The following is an 18,032-nucleotide window of genomic DNA, read 5'->3' on the forward strand; positions in this document are numbered from 1 at the left end:
GAGATGGAAGTGGCTAGGTTATCAGATAGGATAGTGGCCCAATTCATTATGTGGGAATTGACACAAGCATCAATTAAAGGAATCCATTCTATGGAAAACTTGGTATTATTAGGTAATCCATATAACCTACATAACATAGAAGCTGCATAGTTGTAGGGGTTTTCCAAAGAAGCTATGGGATACATACCCATTTTATCATATTTGAACTTGTTCTCCAGTACCCTCCAGCCTTGGATGATCTTGAAAGGTTCTTCATTTTCTTTTTGAAGTTGGCCAAGTATGATTTGTCATACATGTCATAAGGGTTAAGTATATGATACATTTTCTTCAGGTCTTCAGCTTTGAATGAACCCATTAGATCCATCTTCGAGTTCCTAAATTTCCTGTCTTCAATATTGAGATTTCCACCACCCATCTAATCATATCAGTGTATGGGAGTATTTTCATTCTTTCTCCTGTTCTATGAAGGAAGAAACAAGCAGTGCCTTTGAATTGGACCCCCAAAGGTTTTATTGAGGCAGTCGTTTCCTTTATGACAGTGATTTTAGGATGCTCATCTTGAAGCCTGTTGTATATGACTTCCCATGCTTTCACTCCTCCATCGGCACTGCAAACTATGTCAGCGAATATAGGTGACATTTCTGATAGCTCGGACTCTGTAATGCTCTTCTTCTTTTGCTTTTGCATCACCTTTCACAATGACATCTCTTTTGAAGCTTCATTGAAACGAAAGAGATATATCAACGCACACAATGGAGGGAAATTATGGCAGAGAGTTCTTTGAAATGACTTTGAATCGTGGGAAGATTTTACATGAGATTTCAGTGTTAACTAGCCATAACTTGAAAACATCAATTCCTCTCCTTGAGCTGCTAAACATTAATTACTTTGTCAAACCACTCATTATTACATTAAAACTTAATAACTTCTCCATGCTTCAGGTTTTATTAGTGCATAACAACTTTCAAACGTTGTCATATAACATTATTCGGAGTTAATGTGAAATGCGATTGCGAGAATCGCAACATCACATTTAGAAAATTCTTAAGGGGTGACACAATGGCATGCTATATCGATTTTTGATTTTCAAGGTGTGATCATGTGTTATTAAAGTGCGGTGATCGGAAAATCGGAGAGGAGACCTCATCGTGTATCACATTTTGGGATTTTCGATCGGGTGTTAAAAATTGTTACATCGAAAACTGCGGGATGCGATTTGCGATAAGAGCTTTAGGCATGAGTTCCTTTTTGAAGGTTTTTTGAGGTAAATTTGTAGAGTTGGCGTTTATTTTCAAAGGCTAAAAATTTAAAAGGGTCCCCATTTATATGTCAAATATTAACTATTACTCATCTAAATGGGGGGGTTGTTACATAGTACAATAGAAGGGGATGATTACCTTTGAGAGATAATTATTATGCGTCTTTCCTCCTTGATTGATGGTTTTGGTTAGTTTCTTTTCTATGTTCTCTTTGTCTCTTTCATGTCAAAGGGGATTGCAAGGCCTACATAGGTTTTGGCAGCAAAAGGATGACATAAAAGAATTGATCCATCATGTTATGTGGAGCATAAAAGCTCAATAATAGACATAAACATATATATATTATTAATAAACAAAATGATGGTTTTTTACAATGAGGGTCCCTAGCTTGTATACCTCCATGGGTACCTTTTCAGGAAAGGGCATGATCTTATGATTGTGCCCTTTCATCTAATTACACTAAATATTTTTTATATAACATTGCCTCCCTCTTGAAAATTTGTTTTGTCCTCAAATCATACATAACGACGGGTGTTTTTTTCAAAATGCTTCTGTCTCCCAAGAGGCTTCTTCTTATGGTAGATTCTTCCACTTGATAAGGTATTATTTAATTACTCGTGAACGTAACTTCTTCTCCCGACGATGATGATCCTCTCTGGTTCTAGAATGAGCTTTCCTTCATCATATAATATTGGTAGGGTATTTTGTGCTGATTGGTGTTTGGACAATTCCTTTTTAAGGAAAGATACATGAAAAACATTATGAACTAGACTATTATCAGGAAGGCTTAAGCTATATGCTACTTGGCTTATCTTTTTGTTGATCTGGTATGATCCATAGAATTTTGGTGCCATCCTATTTTTACCCTTTTGCTTTAGGGATACTTGTTTGTAAGGTTGAATCTTAACAAATTCCCTCTCCAAATTCAAATTCTCTTTCGATCTATGCTAGTCAGCTTGTTGTTTCATGTAATTCATTGCAATACTTAGAATTTCTTTTAATGATTAAAGGATTTTTTGGGTCTCTTCCAACTGATCTTTAACTACCGAAAATATGGTTTTGGTGAATTTCAAGTGCTTCCATTTAGGAGGTTCATAGCCATATAAAGCTTGAAATGGGGTCATTTTTGTGGAAGTGTGATACGTTGAATTGTACCACCACTCAGCGAGGTGTAACCATTGAGCCCACTTATTTTGCTTATTTTTTTCTTAATAATGAAGGTAAGATTCTAAGCATTTATTGACCATCTCAGTTTTCCTGTGTGTTTGAGGATGATCTGCTGAACTCATGTTGAGATATGTACTAGCATGTTTGGAGAGTTCCTTCTAGAAATTCCCTTTAAATTTTGCATCTGTATCACTAACAATGACTTTGGGAAAAGCATGTAATTTGTAGACATTTTCACAAAACGTCTCAGCAATCACTTTGACTGAATCATATTTCTTCATCCCTAAAAAGTGTGCATATTTTGTTAGTCTATTGACTATTACGAGACTTTTTTCCCTCCTGTCTGACATGGGTAATCCCTCATTAAAATCTATTGATATCTCTTCCCACTTTTGATTATGAATATTCAATGGATGGAGTAGGCCAGGAGTCTTAACACTTTCACCTTTATTTCTTTGGTGCTAATCACATTCTGCTACATATTTTTGAATGTCATTACTCATTCCTTTCTAGAAAAAATATCGATGTGCATTAAAGTAGGTTTTAAAGAAACCTACATGTCCAGATGACAGTGAGTCATGGGACTCTTTGCCAAACTTAGGCTTGAAATTTAGAATTTGGACTTAGATAAATTCTCCCCTTGTACCACAGAATATCATTTTTGCATTCAAATCTTGAATTCTGAGGAGGGTTATTGATTATAGCACTTGTTTATGGATCTTTTGCATACTCACTTCAAATTTCATTAAGCCATTCTAGAAAAACAACTGAAATTGCAATTAATGACGATTCTTCATCTTTCCTAGATAGATCATCAACTACTACGTTGTCCTTCCCTTTCTTACGTAATATATCCATGTTGAAGGCGACAATTTTTTCAATCCACTTTTGTTGTTTTGTAGATAGTATTTTCTACTTGAGGAGGTGTTGAATACTATTATGGTCTGTTCATATTAAGAAATTACTTCCCAAGAGATGTTGTCTCCACTTGGCTAATGTGTGCATAATGGCTATAATTTCATTGTTATATGTGGACTTGAGACATTGTTTCTTGTTGATATTTCTGCTTTCAAACTCGATTGGGTGAAAATCCTTCATTAAAATTACTCCTATGCCAAAACCTGAAGCGTCACATTCAATTACAAATGGTTTTGAAAAGTATTGAGTTGCCAATACTCGTGCATTAGGCATAATTCCTTTCAAGTCTTCCAAACACTTTAATAAACCTTTGATAGTACCCATTCAACCCTAAGAATCCTCTTAACTTGAAGATGTTAACTGGATTGGGAAATTATTGTATAGCCTTGATCTTATTAGGATCTAATTTTACTCCTTCCTTGGATATTATGTGTTTGAGGTACTCTACTTCTTCTTTTCTGAAAGTGCACTCGGAAATTTTTGCATAGAATTGATGTTCTGTTGGGTCCCTATAATACTAGTGATTACCCCATTACTATTGTAGTTATACCCCTTATTTATATTGTTGTGCCCCTATTACCCCCATGTTGTTATTTCTGTGCCCCATGGAATCCCTCTATTGTTATTTTTGTGGCTTTATATTATTATTGTTAGGTCGGCTAGATTATATTGTGACTCCTTAGACTCCTATATATAGAAAGGAGGTTTTGTCATTTGAATGATCAAAGAATTGTTCATTTATGTAATGTAAAAGAGGTTGCCCCCTCGAAGAGGCTGAATTCTAAGGCGTTGATCTATCTTTTCTATCTTTTCTTGAGCTGGTTTCATAACATTTGGTATCAGAGCTTTGGATTCTAGGGTTTCACTGCTCCAAACAGGTCATCGTGGCATTTTCGCTATAACGTTTTTTTTGTGACGTTTCAGAAGCCGAAAAAAAAACCCATTTGAAAAGAAATCACGCTGAAACTTGGGTGCAAATTTTAGATCTTTTCGCGTGATATTGGCGGAGATATGATCTAAGGAGGTTGGTCTTTTTGCAGACTCCTGAATTACATTCAAAACATGTGACCTTGGGAAAATCATCATAACTTTCTCTCTGGGGATCGGATTGAAATTTCGTAAAATGGTATAGAAAGAGGACATACTGTAGTTTCTTGTATGCATGTTTCAGATCCAAAGGTTGAAACAGTGACTCGTGGCATGCCGTACAAATTCGCTCTACTGAACTAGTCTATAAGCAAGTCACTGTGAGAGATTTCACATAACTCTTCCTTGGAGAATCCAATTTGGGTCAGAATTGTGGCATTGGAAAGAGGACATAGAGGGATACTACATATCACAAATTCAAAAGTAGATTATTGGAAAGTACAGAGATACATCAGAGGAAATATTGAGCTCCTACAAAGTGAAAAAAGGTATGTAGATTTTCTTAAATTTTTGCTTAAGCTTGGTTTGAAAATTTATTTTGAAGGAATTCAAAGGGCATAGTAGAGCATTATTATCGGTAACTAATGCCCCGAGGAAAGAAAATGCAAACACCTAGTAAGGAACCTGAAAGCTCTAGCATGACTCATGAAGAAGAGGAAGAAATGCAACATGATATATCAAAATTACAAGACCAAGTGCAACAACTGTCCCTTGCACAAAAAGGAACAGAATCTAAGATGGATGGTTTAAATAAAGATGTAGAAGCTAAGATGGATGGTTTAAAGAAAGGTGTAGAAGCTAAGATGGACTGTTTAAAGAAAGGCGTAGAAGCTAAGATGATTGACGTGGAAGCTAAGATGGATGATTTGAAGATAGATTTGAAGATAGACATGGACGAATTGAAGATAAATATGAATAAGTTGCTACAAGAAATGGTCCCCAAGGGTGAAAATGATATCCTGAACGAAGATCTAACTTGGTGAAGTAAATTGATCAATGCAATTCATCCAGTAATTCATCAGTGACAGGAATGGGGAACTTATCTTTAATAGTGAGCTTGTTGAGCTCCCTGTAATCCAGACACATGCGCCATGATCCATCCTTCTTGTGCACCAATACTACTGGAGCTAAGAAAGAACTTTGACGCGGTTGAATTATACCAGCCTCTAGCATTTCTGCAACCATATCTTCAATTTCACTTTTTTGGACATAGGGATATCTGTACGGCCTGATGTTTGGAGGAACACTTCCTGGAATCAGATGAATAGCATGATCATGATCACGCATAGGTGGGAGACCTTTGGGAGTCTCAAATACCTTGGAATGATTGTCCAGGACTTTTTGGAGATCTGGAGAAATAGATGATTCCAATGTGGAAACATCTAGCGAACATAATTGTGCAATTACACCTCTTTGCTCCTTTTTTAGAAGCTTTGTCATGCCATTAGAGCTTATTATCTTTCCTGGTTTCCCTGTAATACCCCTTAATTCAACTTCCTTTCCTTCCATAGAAAATTTGATGAAAATTTCTTGAAAATTAAAAGCTATTGTACCCAATGATTGTAGCCATTGGACTCCTAGTACAACATCAACACCTCCCATTGGAATGGAAAGCATTGGGCTAGTCAATACATATTCTCCCATGGATAGCTTGATATTATGGCACTTTCCAGAGCAATTTATTGTTCCTCCATTTGCAATCATCACTTGACACTCTGGTGCTGGATATAGGAAGCAATTCAATTCTTTTGCTACCCTACAATGAATAAAATTGTGGGTGCTTCATGAATCAATCAACACTATTACCTTTTTCTTCTTGATTTGTCCTTCTATCTTGATGGTTTGAGGAGTGGTAATTCCCGCCAATGCATTACAAGATATGGTCGGATTTATTTGTTCTTCATCTAGGCTTTGTTCCTGGAGTATATCCTCTTCTTTTGACCTTTCTTGCTCCTTTTCTTCTTCCTCTTCACAATCTATGTAGAATAATTTCTTCTCAGCAAACTTATGACCTTTTGTGTATTTGCTATCACAATTGTAAGAAAGCCCTTTTGCTCTTTTTTCTTCCAATTGTTATGGTGTCAACCTTGTAGGTTGTGGAAGACTAGGGGCAACAACACTTCCGTCTTTATAGTTGTGAATGGTATGCTTCCTAGTTGCCATAATTTTGCTTTCCATTTTTCTTGCTAACCTGAATGCCTTCTCTAATGAATCAGATTCCCAAAGGCGAACATCATGTTGGATATTATCCTTTAAAGACCTTATGAACACATCAATCCTATGCTCCTTTGGAATATCTTTTACCCTTATGTTCAATTTTTGGAACTCCTCAATGTGCTCCATTATTGAACCCTTTTGTTTGAGACTTATCAATTGGCTAAAAAAAGTGTTTCTTTTTGTATCCTCATAATGTGCTATCAATTCTTCCGTAAAAATTGACCAAGTGATAAATTTTTTACGAGAACAAAGCCATTGATAGCATACAAACTGATTTGGTTCCAAATATACAGTTGCCATACGTACCTTTTGTGTGTTTTGCACATTATTGAGATCGAAGAATTGCTCCATCTGTAATATCCATGTGGCGGGATCCTTGCCATGAAACTTCCTCATATCTATTTTTGTAATATGGTGATTCTTCAATCCAACATTAGCGTCTATGGAATCATGATTAACATTTCTTTTGTTCTCATCATGAGTTTCCTTTACTACCTTTTCACCATTAGTAAGTATTTCTTGTAGAAAATTTGTCAAATCTGTCTTCAAATCTACCATGCCTGTCTTCAAATTTGTGTTCAAATCTATCTTCAAATTGTCCATCTTAGCTTCCATGACATTCATCTTAGCTTCCACGCCATTTATCTTAGCTTCTATTAACTTTTGTGAGCGTGACATTTGTTGCATTTGTTCTTGTAATTTTGATATATCATGTAGCATTTCTTCCTCTTCTTCATGAGTCATGCTAGAGCTTCCAGGTTCCTTACTAGGTGTTTTCATTTTCTTTCCTCGGGGCATCAGTTACTGATAATAATGCTCTATTATGCCCTTTGAATTCCTTCAAAATAAATTTTTAAACCAAGCTTAAGCAAAAATTTAAAAAAATCTACACACCTTTTTTCACTTTGTAGGAGCTTAATATTTCCTCTAATTTATCTCTGTACTTTCCAATCATCTAGTTCTGAATTTGTGACCTGTAGTATCTTTCTGTGTCCTCTTTCCAATGCCACCAGTTTGATCCAAATTGGATTCTCCAAGAAAGAGTTATGCACAATCTCCCAAGATGACCTGATTATAGACCTTTCCAGAAGAGCGAACTTGTATGAAGTGCCATGTGTACAATTTTTGATCTTTGGTTCTGAAAACGATATACAAGAAACTACAATCTGTCTTCTTTCTATACCTTCTTACGAAATTTCAATCTGATTCCCAGAGAGAAAGTTATGACGATTTTCCCCAGGTCACCTGTTTTGAATGTAATTTAGGAGTTTGCAAAAAGACCAACTTCCTCAGATCATATCTCCGCAAATATTGTGCAAAAATCCCTGAAATTCGGACCCAAGATTCAAAGCGATTTCTTCTCAAATGGGTTTTTTTGCGACTTCTGAAACGTCACAGAAACAAAGTTATAGCGAAAATGCCACGATGACCTGTTTGGAGCAGCGAAACCCTAGAATCCAAAGCTCTGATATCAAATGTTATGAAACCAGCTCAAGAAAAGATAGAAAAGATAAATCCACGCCTTAGAATTCAGCCTCTTCGAGGGGGAAACCTCCTTTACATTACATAAATGAAAAATTCTTGGATGATACAAATGACAAAACCTCCTTTCTATATATAGGAGTCTAAGGAGTCACAATATAATCCAGCCGATCTAACAATAATAATATAAAGCCACAAAAATAACAATAGAGGGATTCTATGGGGCACCGAAATAACAATATGGGGGTAATAGGGGCACAACAATATAAATAAGGGGTATAACTACAATAGTAATGGGGTAATCACTAGTATTATAGGGACCCAACAGAGAAAAGAAATACCAAAAATGAAAATGGCTATGAATATATCTCTTCCAGCTGATGATGAGGAGATTGTTTATGTAGAAGAAGACATGTTAACCAGTAAGAGAAAAAAATAAAAATTTGATCAATTTGTAAAAATCACGGGCAATAGTGAATATCAAAGTGAAAGCTCTAAAGGCAACAGAGAAATCATAACACCAGGTGCTGAGTTAGATGATGACATTATTAAAACAAAACAAAATGTCATTCGAGATCACTTGAGGAAGAATAAACTAATTAATGGTGGCCAAACATTTCAGCTTAATGTTAGCCAATTCTATAAGCCAAATGAAGGACAATCTCAATATCAAATTAGAAAGACACATAACCTACATGTCCATAATTTTAAAACATTGTTCAGGTTCAATCCATATGCACATTTGATGGATTATGTGGTTATTTTTGATGCAAATGAAGTTCCCAACAAATAGACATTTGGGAGGACACAATGTTTTGAATACGAATAATATGTAATTGGAGGTAACCATTCAACAAAGGCTAAAAGACAATTGATCGAAGAATATCTCAATAACTCTCTTTTTGAAACAGTGAGATGCGTCGTTTATGATGGTTTAATAGAAACAGAAGAAAATTTATTGGCATGGGATCATAATGCAAATAATGAGTATAGAATGGCTATGACTTTCATCCAAGGGTCAGATTTATTCATAATGAATTTGCAGAAAAATGTGGTGGGGATAAGACAAAAGTTAGTCTAAGCTTTAGGAAGGAATGCTTAATGGAAACAGGCTATTAAATTGAGGATAAAATCAATTCAAAATGTGGCAAAGTAAATTCACATTTATTTACAGGCATGGATAACATTTTCCAGTTGGAATTTAGAACTAGGGAGATATGGGAATTGATTAATGATATTTTTGACCCATGTGAGAATATTTCCATAAAAAATCAGAAAGTTAAAAAGTATAAACCCATAATATGTACCAACAGTAAGACGGGTCCTAAAATCAAGCAACTTCCAGATGATATAACTATGACACCATGGAGAACAATGCAAGGAGTGAAGGATGAAAAACTGGTCAAACCAATAGAATGTCATGTGAAGTCAAGTGAATTATCAATGGACGAAATGTGCTCAGAATTTCAAAAGTAAGTTTGTTGAATTTTTTATTTTTATTTTTTCTTGGATTATAATTTTCTTTTAAATATAACATATTGTTGCTGGTATTATTTGTTATACATATAAATATATTAAAAAAAATTACTTTATTTATCTAGTCATAATATTTACATGAAAATACAAGAAGAACATATGGTTAAAATGTTGAATGAAGAGAGTTGGGAGGATGTTGTATGCAACTACCTAGAATCAAGTTCTACAACCACACTTAAATATTTTTATCTTGCATTCAATAAGGTATGTTGATTTATACATTCATTTTATTTATATGTAAACTATTTTTATTTTATTACTTATACATATATTTTTTATTTCATTAAGGATTTTGAAGAGAGATGCAAATGGAGTACCGAATACTTTCAAAAGATTTATTAAAAAAATTAAGTTGGAAAGGTTGAGGAAGCAACGTCTTAAGAATGTTGAACTTGATCCTATTCTTACTTATTTCATTTGTAATGGGCTCAACACTATCCAATATCAAATAATATAAGGTCATTTTGAATATATTGCAAAACTCATACCTAAAAGAGAATATTCCCTAGTTATTGCAAATATTCCTCACTATTTCAATTTGTCAGACATTGGATATGATAATGAACCTTATACTTATCAAACTTTTGATAAAGTGATTATGGAATTTCAAGAAGTCACAACATCACCACTTTGGAGATTTGTGACATTTCATTCAGACACACAATTTACAATGTTATTAATAAGCTTCAAGGGATTCAAAGCAAACTCAAGGATGCAACATACATGGCAAGAAATTGAAATTGTATGTTTGATTAATGTTAATTTTTTTTTTATTATTATTATTTATATATAGGTTAATTGAACTTTTACTATGTCATGTTACAGGCAAAAGTCAAATCTTATTTCTTTTGAAGATCGGCCAATTATAATTGATTGTGAGTTCATCCATGTTGAATGTTGGACAAAATATGATAGCTATAAGTCTATTATTCTGAATCGAGTAGATGGAAAAAGTGATAGCCAAGTACTAGTTCATGATGTTATCATAAGAAAACTAACATAGCAGGATAAAGATGCAAAAGGAGAGATGGTTAACATTTATAAAAAACCACAAGCATTGATTAACTATCTTATAGATTTATGCTTAAATGAAGGAGATTGGGTTTTGGATTTATTCTTAGGTCCAGGTAAGTTTTATTATATAAAACTGAATTTAATATTTGTTTTTTTAGTTTTTAGGTGTCTATATTAATTTGCTTAATTATTTCTTTTGTGCTTGATGACCAGGTACAACACTAACATGTTGCCTACAAAAAGGAAGAAATTGCATTGTCATTGAAAAAGACTCACTACAATGAAATTTTATTCAACAAAGAATTAATGCTCTTCAATATCTTTTAGATGTAATGCAAGAAGTTGGTACGAGGAAAGATATTTTAATGAATCATGTGTGGCAAAAATTACAAAGGAATCTCAATCACTGTTATATGGAATGATTGGAAATGACACTTTGGAAGATTTTCAGACATCAAAGATCCATTAGAAGAGGAAAATGACCAAAATGAAGCAGAAAATATTGTGGAAGAAGACATTAATGAACCTCTAGAAGATGTTGAACATAGATTATGTGATATTATTGATTAACTTTAAGTTATGTTTGTAAATAAAGCTCAATTTTGAGAACAATTCATTAGTTTTACTTGTAATGTTTTGACTTTGAGATTTTAAGAGAAGAATGAGTATTTTCACTTTAATTTTTATGTGAATCATTTTTTTTTGTAAAAAAGTCATGATTATTATTAATTTTTGACATAAAATTAATAAAAAAATGCTATTTTTTAAAGTTTTTTTGTTAATATTTTCCCATAAAAATTGTTTTATTTGACAGGTCATTTTTAACAAAAAGGCTCAAAATGTGTATTTTTTTGTTAAATGTTAATTTTTTTTTTTTTAGTGACAATTATTTGATGTGCATTGCAATATTAGTTAACAATACACAAACATTTAGAAAATCTTAACTTTAAAATATTGACCCTTTTTTTTTAACTATGCGAAAAAATGAAGATTTCTTTACAAAAAAAAATTGAAAAGAAAAATTAAAAAAACACAAGTACATAAACACACTTATAAATAAATATCTCAAAGAAGAAGAAGACATTAGAAAATGTAAAGTGTAAAAAGAAAAAACCAACATGAAAATCACTCACATCTAAAACAAAATGTTCATAGGAAAATTTAAAGTGCCAAAAATATGCTAAAAAAAAAGGTGTATTTTGAATAACCGCTTTTCAAAATCTGGTGATTGTTTTTCTACCTCAAAAAAACAGGTAATCAATATTTTTCTTGTTTGATTGGTAAATATGTTTATGGAACAAAATCACTTGAAATAATGAAACCCATTTTCCTTTTAGTGGCCCAATTATAACACAGTCTAATAACCTACTAGTGGTTAGGTTTCACTACCTTAACTATTAACTAGAGTTACAATATAGAATCTTCTAGAGTCTTCTACATCATAATCACATATCTAGCCCCCTTTTCATGAATAATAGGGGTTGGTGTGGCATCCTCTTGTTGGGGGGAAAAGTATCTAATGCAGAATGCCTCTATCCCACTCTGAAGGTGATAGTACTTCAACAACAACTGAATGCAAAGCTATTCAAAGTTTCTTCTTTATGAGATGAGAGAGGGAAGAAAAGGATGATCTACTAACCATTATCTTGTGCTAATAGTCGATCCAGTCCTCACTCCTTGCTGCTTGCTCCTAGCTCCTTGCCCTTTCACCGGCCCGGCTACACACAGATCCTGTAAAAGCACAAGAAGAGGAAACTACAAGAAGCATATATCCATAATCGATTATAGGATTAGCATAAATCAAATATACAAGCATCTATTCATCATAAAGACACATGCATATAGAAGAACTTCAAATACTTTATTAATAATAGAAGTAAAGTTCTGAGAGAGTTACAACCACAATGGGCCCAATCCAGCAACACCTCCCAGCTGAACGAAATCTCCTCTTCACCTCCTTCAAGCAAAACACCCAATAGCTCTATACACAAACCAACAACACTTCCTTACTTGCACAAAATTCCAGCCCCTCTAGACCTCATGAGAGAGTTCTATATATAGGAGATTTGGAGAAAGGATGAGTCAGCTTGAGGCTGGCATAAAGCTGACTAGTGTCCTCTCCCACTTTAGTTAATCTTCAGTTCTTGAGTCCACTTGGAGAATATTGCTTCCACTTGGAGATCAAGACCCTCTTACTCATCATAGGGCGAATTCCTTGAACCAAGTGTCAGTTTGGAAGCTTCCTGGGCAGTTGACACCTTGCAGAATGACTGTGCCACTTGGCCAATCTCGCCCAGCGCAGGTAGCCTTCATTGATTTTGACCTTCAGCGCAGGTACAAGGAGGAGCAGTTGACATTCAGCGCGGATGCTCAGTGGAGCAGCTGACATGATCCAGAAATAGCCTGTTTTTGAGTGTTTTCAGGTGGAGAACTGATTTTCAGTGCTGTGGTTTGCTGACCTTGTTCCTCTAAGGGTAAGAACAACATGTTTAGGGACTTTGGATCCCTCAGATTATTGACATTTCATGCTCCATGTTGTAAGGCACAAAAATGTCTATAACAGTTGCCCCCTAAAGTATGAGGTCGTTTATCGGGTGAAATGCTTTATCAGGAGAATCCGAAGTTCATTCAATCGCTGAGAGGTGCCCTATAATAAAATACAATACAATACATTATTTTTCATTCTGCTTTCATGATCTAGCTGAGGCGGGCATTCCCATGCTCAGCTTTATAAATTCATTTTGGTACATAGAACAGACGATCGTCTGATGGTAGACTGATAATTCTCTGCTGAAATTATCATCCTTTGAGTAGGATGATCATCTGCTGCAATGATGTACATAACAAATGTCTTTATATTTCCTGAATATATATCGCAGCCCGGATGGATGAAACTAGATCCGGGGTCTTCAATCTCGTTCGATCTTCACTCTAAGTACAAGTCGATCCATGTGAGAATTACGCTGAAGTCGAACATGGAAAGACATCGCTTGATTACCGGTCAATAATGTAAACCGTTAACAAGCGCGAGAGGAATCACCAATAATGACAATGACCCTCAAGGTACTGCAGTACAATTCACGTGGTGTGAATAAAGGACTTGGCGTCGAACACCACGCAAAATCTCCTGGTCGAAGGTCATTGATGTATACCTGTCGCCGGAAGTGAGAAACTTGCCATTGAGGCATGCAAGCTTCAAAGTACTGGGGGGGTGTTCCTAGATCAACTTCTTGGATAATGAGCTGAAGTCGACAAGAAGCGATCCGTCAAAGGAGGGCCTTAATGAATCCCACATCAGTGACACGGAACGGAGCTAATGACTTTAGTGGAGGTGAAAACAATCTGTGAAATATGATTTAGGGCGGCGATCATGGGTGGATGAAGGATAATGTATGGCAGTGGATGGGACACGGTTGACTCTTTCCGAACACATCTCTTGAACATATAACGACACTGATGTGATGGATTGGTAGCATTACCCCAAATGTGGATGGTTTGGCGAGGACCATGGTGATGAGACCGGTGAATGAAACAACCCAACCCGATGTGATACGGAGGACAAAGTGTCATGTTCAAGAGCGACTTGCTACCATCAAAGCTTTGAGGTTCTCCCAATTTTTCCCCAGTCATTTCTGACCAGTACCTCTTTATTTTTGTCAAGCTTGAGGAGGATAACATATGCTTGTTCTATAACCTGCCCTTCGGGCAAGCCCATCGCTATGTTTTAACGAGCCTAGCGATAGGGAAACTCGTTCTCGTCTAAAGACAAGTTTGTCGCTATTTAATCATTTTAACGAGTCTAGCGACAAAGACAACTCGGTCCTTTTCATTTTTAGAGAGTCTGAAAAGGTACAGAAAGTTAACTCCAAAATTCCTTTTTCGTCATCTAATCCCTTAAGTCCGAAAAAGTATAAAACAATACAGAAGGGATGAATTTTCGATAACTTTAACGAGCCGAATAAAACAAGCGCTCGACCTTTTTGTGCAATAATCCCTCAGGTCCAAAAAGATTAAAATCTAGAAGAGGGATAGCTCTTCCGGTTGTTTAACGAGCTGGAAGGCCAAAACTCGTCAAACTTTTCATATTTTACGAGTCAGATGAAAAGAGCTCAAAGAAGACTCGTCTTTTGAGGAATGAGTGATAAACAGGGATAGCAGCGGATTGCAGGTACAAGTTGGAATTTTCCAATCACGGCAGTGTCACAAGGATGGCTAAGTGAAATCACTCTTCGCAGCTGTTCCTCAAAATGGGTAAACAATCATATGGAGGTGAACGATTGGCCAAATGAAATGGAGGTGGCGGGTGCAAACACGACCAAGGCTTTTATGGCTAATAAATTTACGATCACAATGGTTATTTACCGGAATAGGTTCATTTTTTAATGAGCTTGAACTTTGGAGGAAACTCTTGCTCAAAAGCTTATGTTTATTTTTTAACGAGCATGAACTATGACGCTAAAACTTCTCGGATCTCGCTTTTCTATTTTTTAACGAGCATAAATTCCGCGGTAAAACTGCTCGATATACCAGTCATAGGATAAGAAATGTCTTCCTGCAAGATTCCAATTTTTATAGAGCTTGCACCTCACATAAGCTATACTCTAAATTTGGCAATTTTTGACCTTTGCCCCCCATCCTTTCTTTATGTAAGTTAGGAAACGATCAATGACCGCTCTTTGCTTACACTCCAAACGGTTTGCATGCCCCCAGGTATAAGGTACAATTTCAAGGCTGCCCCTACTTATCCTCCAAAACATTTGTTTTGATGGGTGAGGCTTGCCTCTTTCAGGTTATCCAAAAAATGGTTTTATTTGCTGCCGCAAATGAAACTCTTTCTTTGGCGATGTCTATCATTAGGTTATCCAAAGATGGTTACTACTTGTTGCAGCAAAGGAATCCCTTTCTTTGGAGGCTGCCCCTACTTATCCTCTAAAACATTAGTTTTAATGGGTGAGGCTTGCCTTTTACCCAAAGATGGTTACCATTTGCTGCCGCAATAGAATCTCTTTCCTTGGTAGCCTACCTGTTTAGACAAAGGTGAATGACTAAAATCATCAAACACATAACTTTGACAAAAGAGTCCTGTTCTAGAACAACCCCTCTTCCATCCACGGACGGGGTACGGACTAGTCATACTTTTTCGCGGAAATTCTACCTTATACCCAAGGTTTCCTCTGCTCGAAGCAGACCAGGATGCATGCCCCCTGGGTTCCAGCCCTATCTTTCCGAATCACTCGCACTCATCGGGAAGGAGGACTGGGGGTGGAGACATTTCTTGGGTGAATAGACCATTCAGGGTTGGTATTTGACTATTTGCGATGCGTGACCCCGGAAATGAAAGTTGGTCTACGAGCTTGACCATTCTTCCTTCGTGTGGGAAACACATTACTCTAAAGAGTGAGGAGACTATAGCTCCCATGCAATATATATAGTCTCGTCCAAGGAGTAGGTTATAATCTAAGGGTCCTTGAACGACCATCACATTCAATTGAACGGTCTTCCCTTTCAATGTAACAGGTACATTGGGGAGGATCCCTAATGGTCGACTGGTTCCTTTATCAAAACCCGAGAGATTTCTTATCTCAGGAAAAAGCGCCGGGGAGCCCAGTGCTTTCCAAGCAATAGAGGAAAGGATACTCACAGATGCCCCTTCATCAATGATAGTTCCAGCCATTACCATTCTGTAGATTTGGACTATGATTCTGAACGGTATATTGGCTGGTAACCGGGGTCTGCCTAGTTGGTTCCAATCAAAGGATACGACCAGGTTGCTTGGTGGTGGGACCGAATACACGGCCGGATACGATCCTGATGATGTTCCTTCCTGCGATAAAGGAATGGGCGCATTGCCCTGATGCTCATCAGAATCTGTGTTGATGAAAAGAATCTGGATGGTGTCATCCTTTTTCTCTTCAGTGAGGGTGTCACTTGAAGATGAATCTTCAGTGACGGTGTCATTTGAGGATGAAACCTCTGAAGGAAGAACCGGGTCAACTGCCGTATCGACCTTTAGACTCTCGTCTGGTCTAGATTCAGTAGGTTCATTTTCAATGACTGACATTTCAGCTGACCACTTGAGCGGGCCAGCTGTATTTTCAACCAACGAAGGACTTGGCACGAGTTTTTTGTATCCAGGAGGAAGTATTACCGGTGAAACCGGACGATCTTCCAAAACTCTCTTCGCTTCGTCTAAGAAGGGATAACGGTGGATGGCGTGACCGCCTTCACACAGTCTGCAGGGAGATCTTGATCCCCCTCCTCGTCTTGAACCTTCACTTTCGCTGGTTGACGGTAAGCAATCAACATGGCTATCAGAGGTTGATGCTCCCGAATTGTGCAACCGAGGGGACCAGTCCCTTAGTATCCGGGGAATACAGGGACAATCTCTATGGAAGTGGTCTCCTCTACATATGACACATGGCGATTTAGGCCCGGTCTGTGCTGTGTGTGGGTTTATGTCAGATGTCTTTTGCTTGCCCCCAGTCGCCTTAGGCTCCTTCTTCTTCTTCTCTTTCTTCTTCTTTTCCTTCTTCTCCATGGGAGCTTGGCTTTTGCCAGCCTCACCTTGCGAAGATGGAGGATTAGAGGAAGAGTTATAAGAAGTGGAAGGCTGGTGGGCAGCTCTAGACTAATCTAACTGTTGACTCGACTGATCAGGAACCATGGTGGTCTGAACTACATTAGTTGAGAAAAGCCAAATAGGCAGGCCAATTGTCAGTCCTGGAAGCGACAATGTGGCCATGTGGGGCGCACCAACTTCTCCCCAAGAGGAGAATGGACTAGGATTTCCATCATGTGGAGTTCCTTGGTTGGGGCGTTCCATGTTCTCAACTTAAGATCAACGCGGGAATAGGAGGTGATTATGTTCCGTTTAAAATAAATTTTATAACGACGCTTAGACACAACTTGCTTTTTCACTTTTTAAGAGTCGAGAAAAAGCTAAAGATGACTCTAGTCTCCTTCGATGTTTTAACGAGCCCGAAGTGACAAATGCTCGGATGGACTTTTTCAGTTATAGAGTTTGAAAAAGGCCAAAAGAAACTGCTCTGGAGTTCTAGGCAGAGGGTGTGCCAAACTTTTCGCAAAACCACAGAATACGTTTTACGGTACGAGTGGTCGATCTTCGTGAATGCTGTGTTCACTGCATTGCGATCAGTAGGGCGGCCGACACGGTTTCCTATGGATAAAGGCTTTGATCCTATAGGGGTCTCCCAATATATACGCGACGGTACGTGGGAGCACAAGTCCGTATTGATACTTATCGCTTCACCGTGGAGGAATCACCCAACCACTCAACGCTAAGATATCACGTTTAACGACGCTGGAACACGTCTCTAGCTTAGACCTCTAGATGTTTGCGTTATGTTTCAATGCATTGTTATGTAAATTCAATTTATTTAAAGGTTGATCTTGTTTAGCAGTTTGCCTTTATGGATCACCACGAGATGTATAGAAACACTCCTGAATGCAATCTAAGATGATAAGCAAGCTTTTCAATCTTTCAACTTTGAA

The sequence above is a fragment of the Pinus tabuliformis genome, chromosome 7, assembly GCF_031772625.1.
Source record: "Pinus tabuliformis cultivar Carrire ecotype Pingquan chromosome 7, CPIR1, whole genome shotgun sequence".
In the NCBI taxonomy this organism is placed as follows: domain Eukaryota; kingdom Viridiplantae; phylum Streptophyta; class Pinopsida; order Pinales; family Pinaceae; genus Pinus; species Pinus tabuliformis.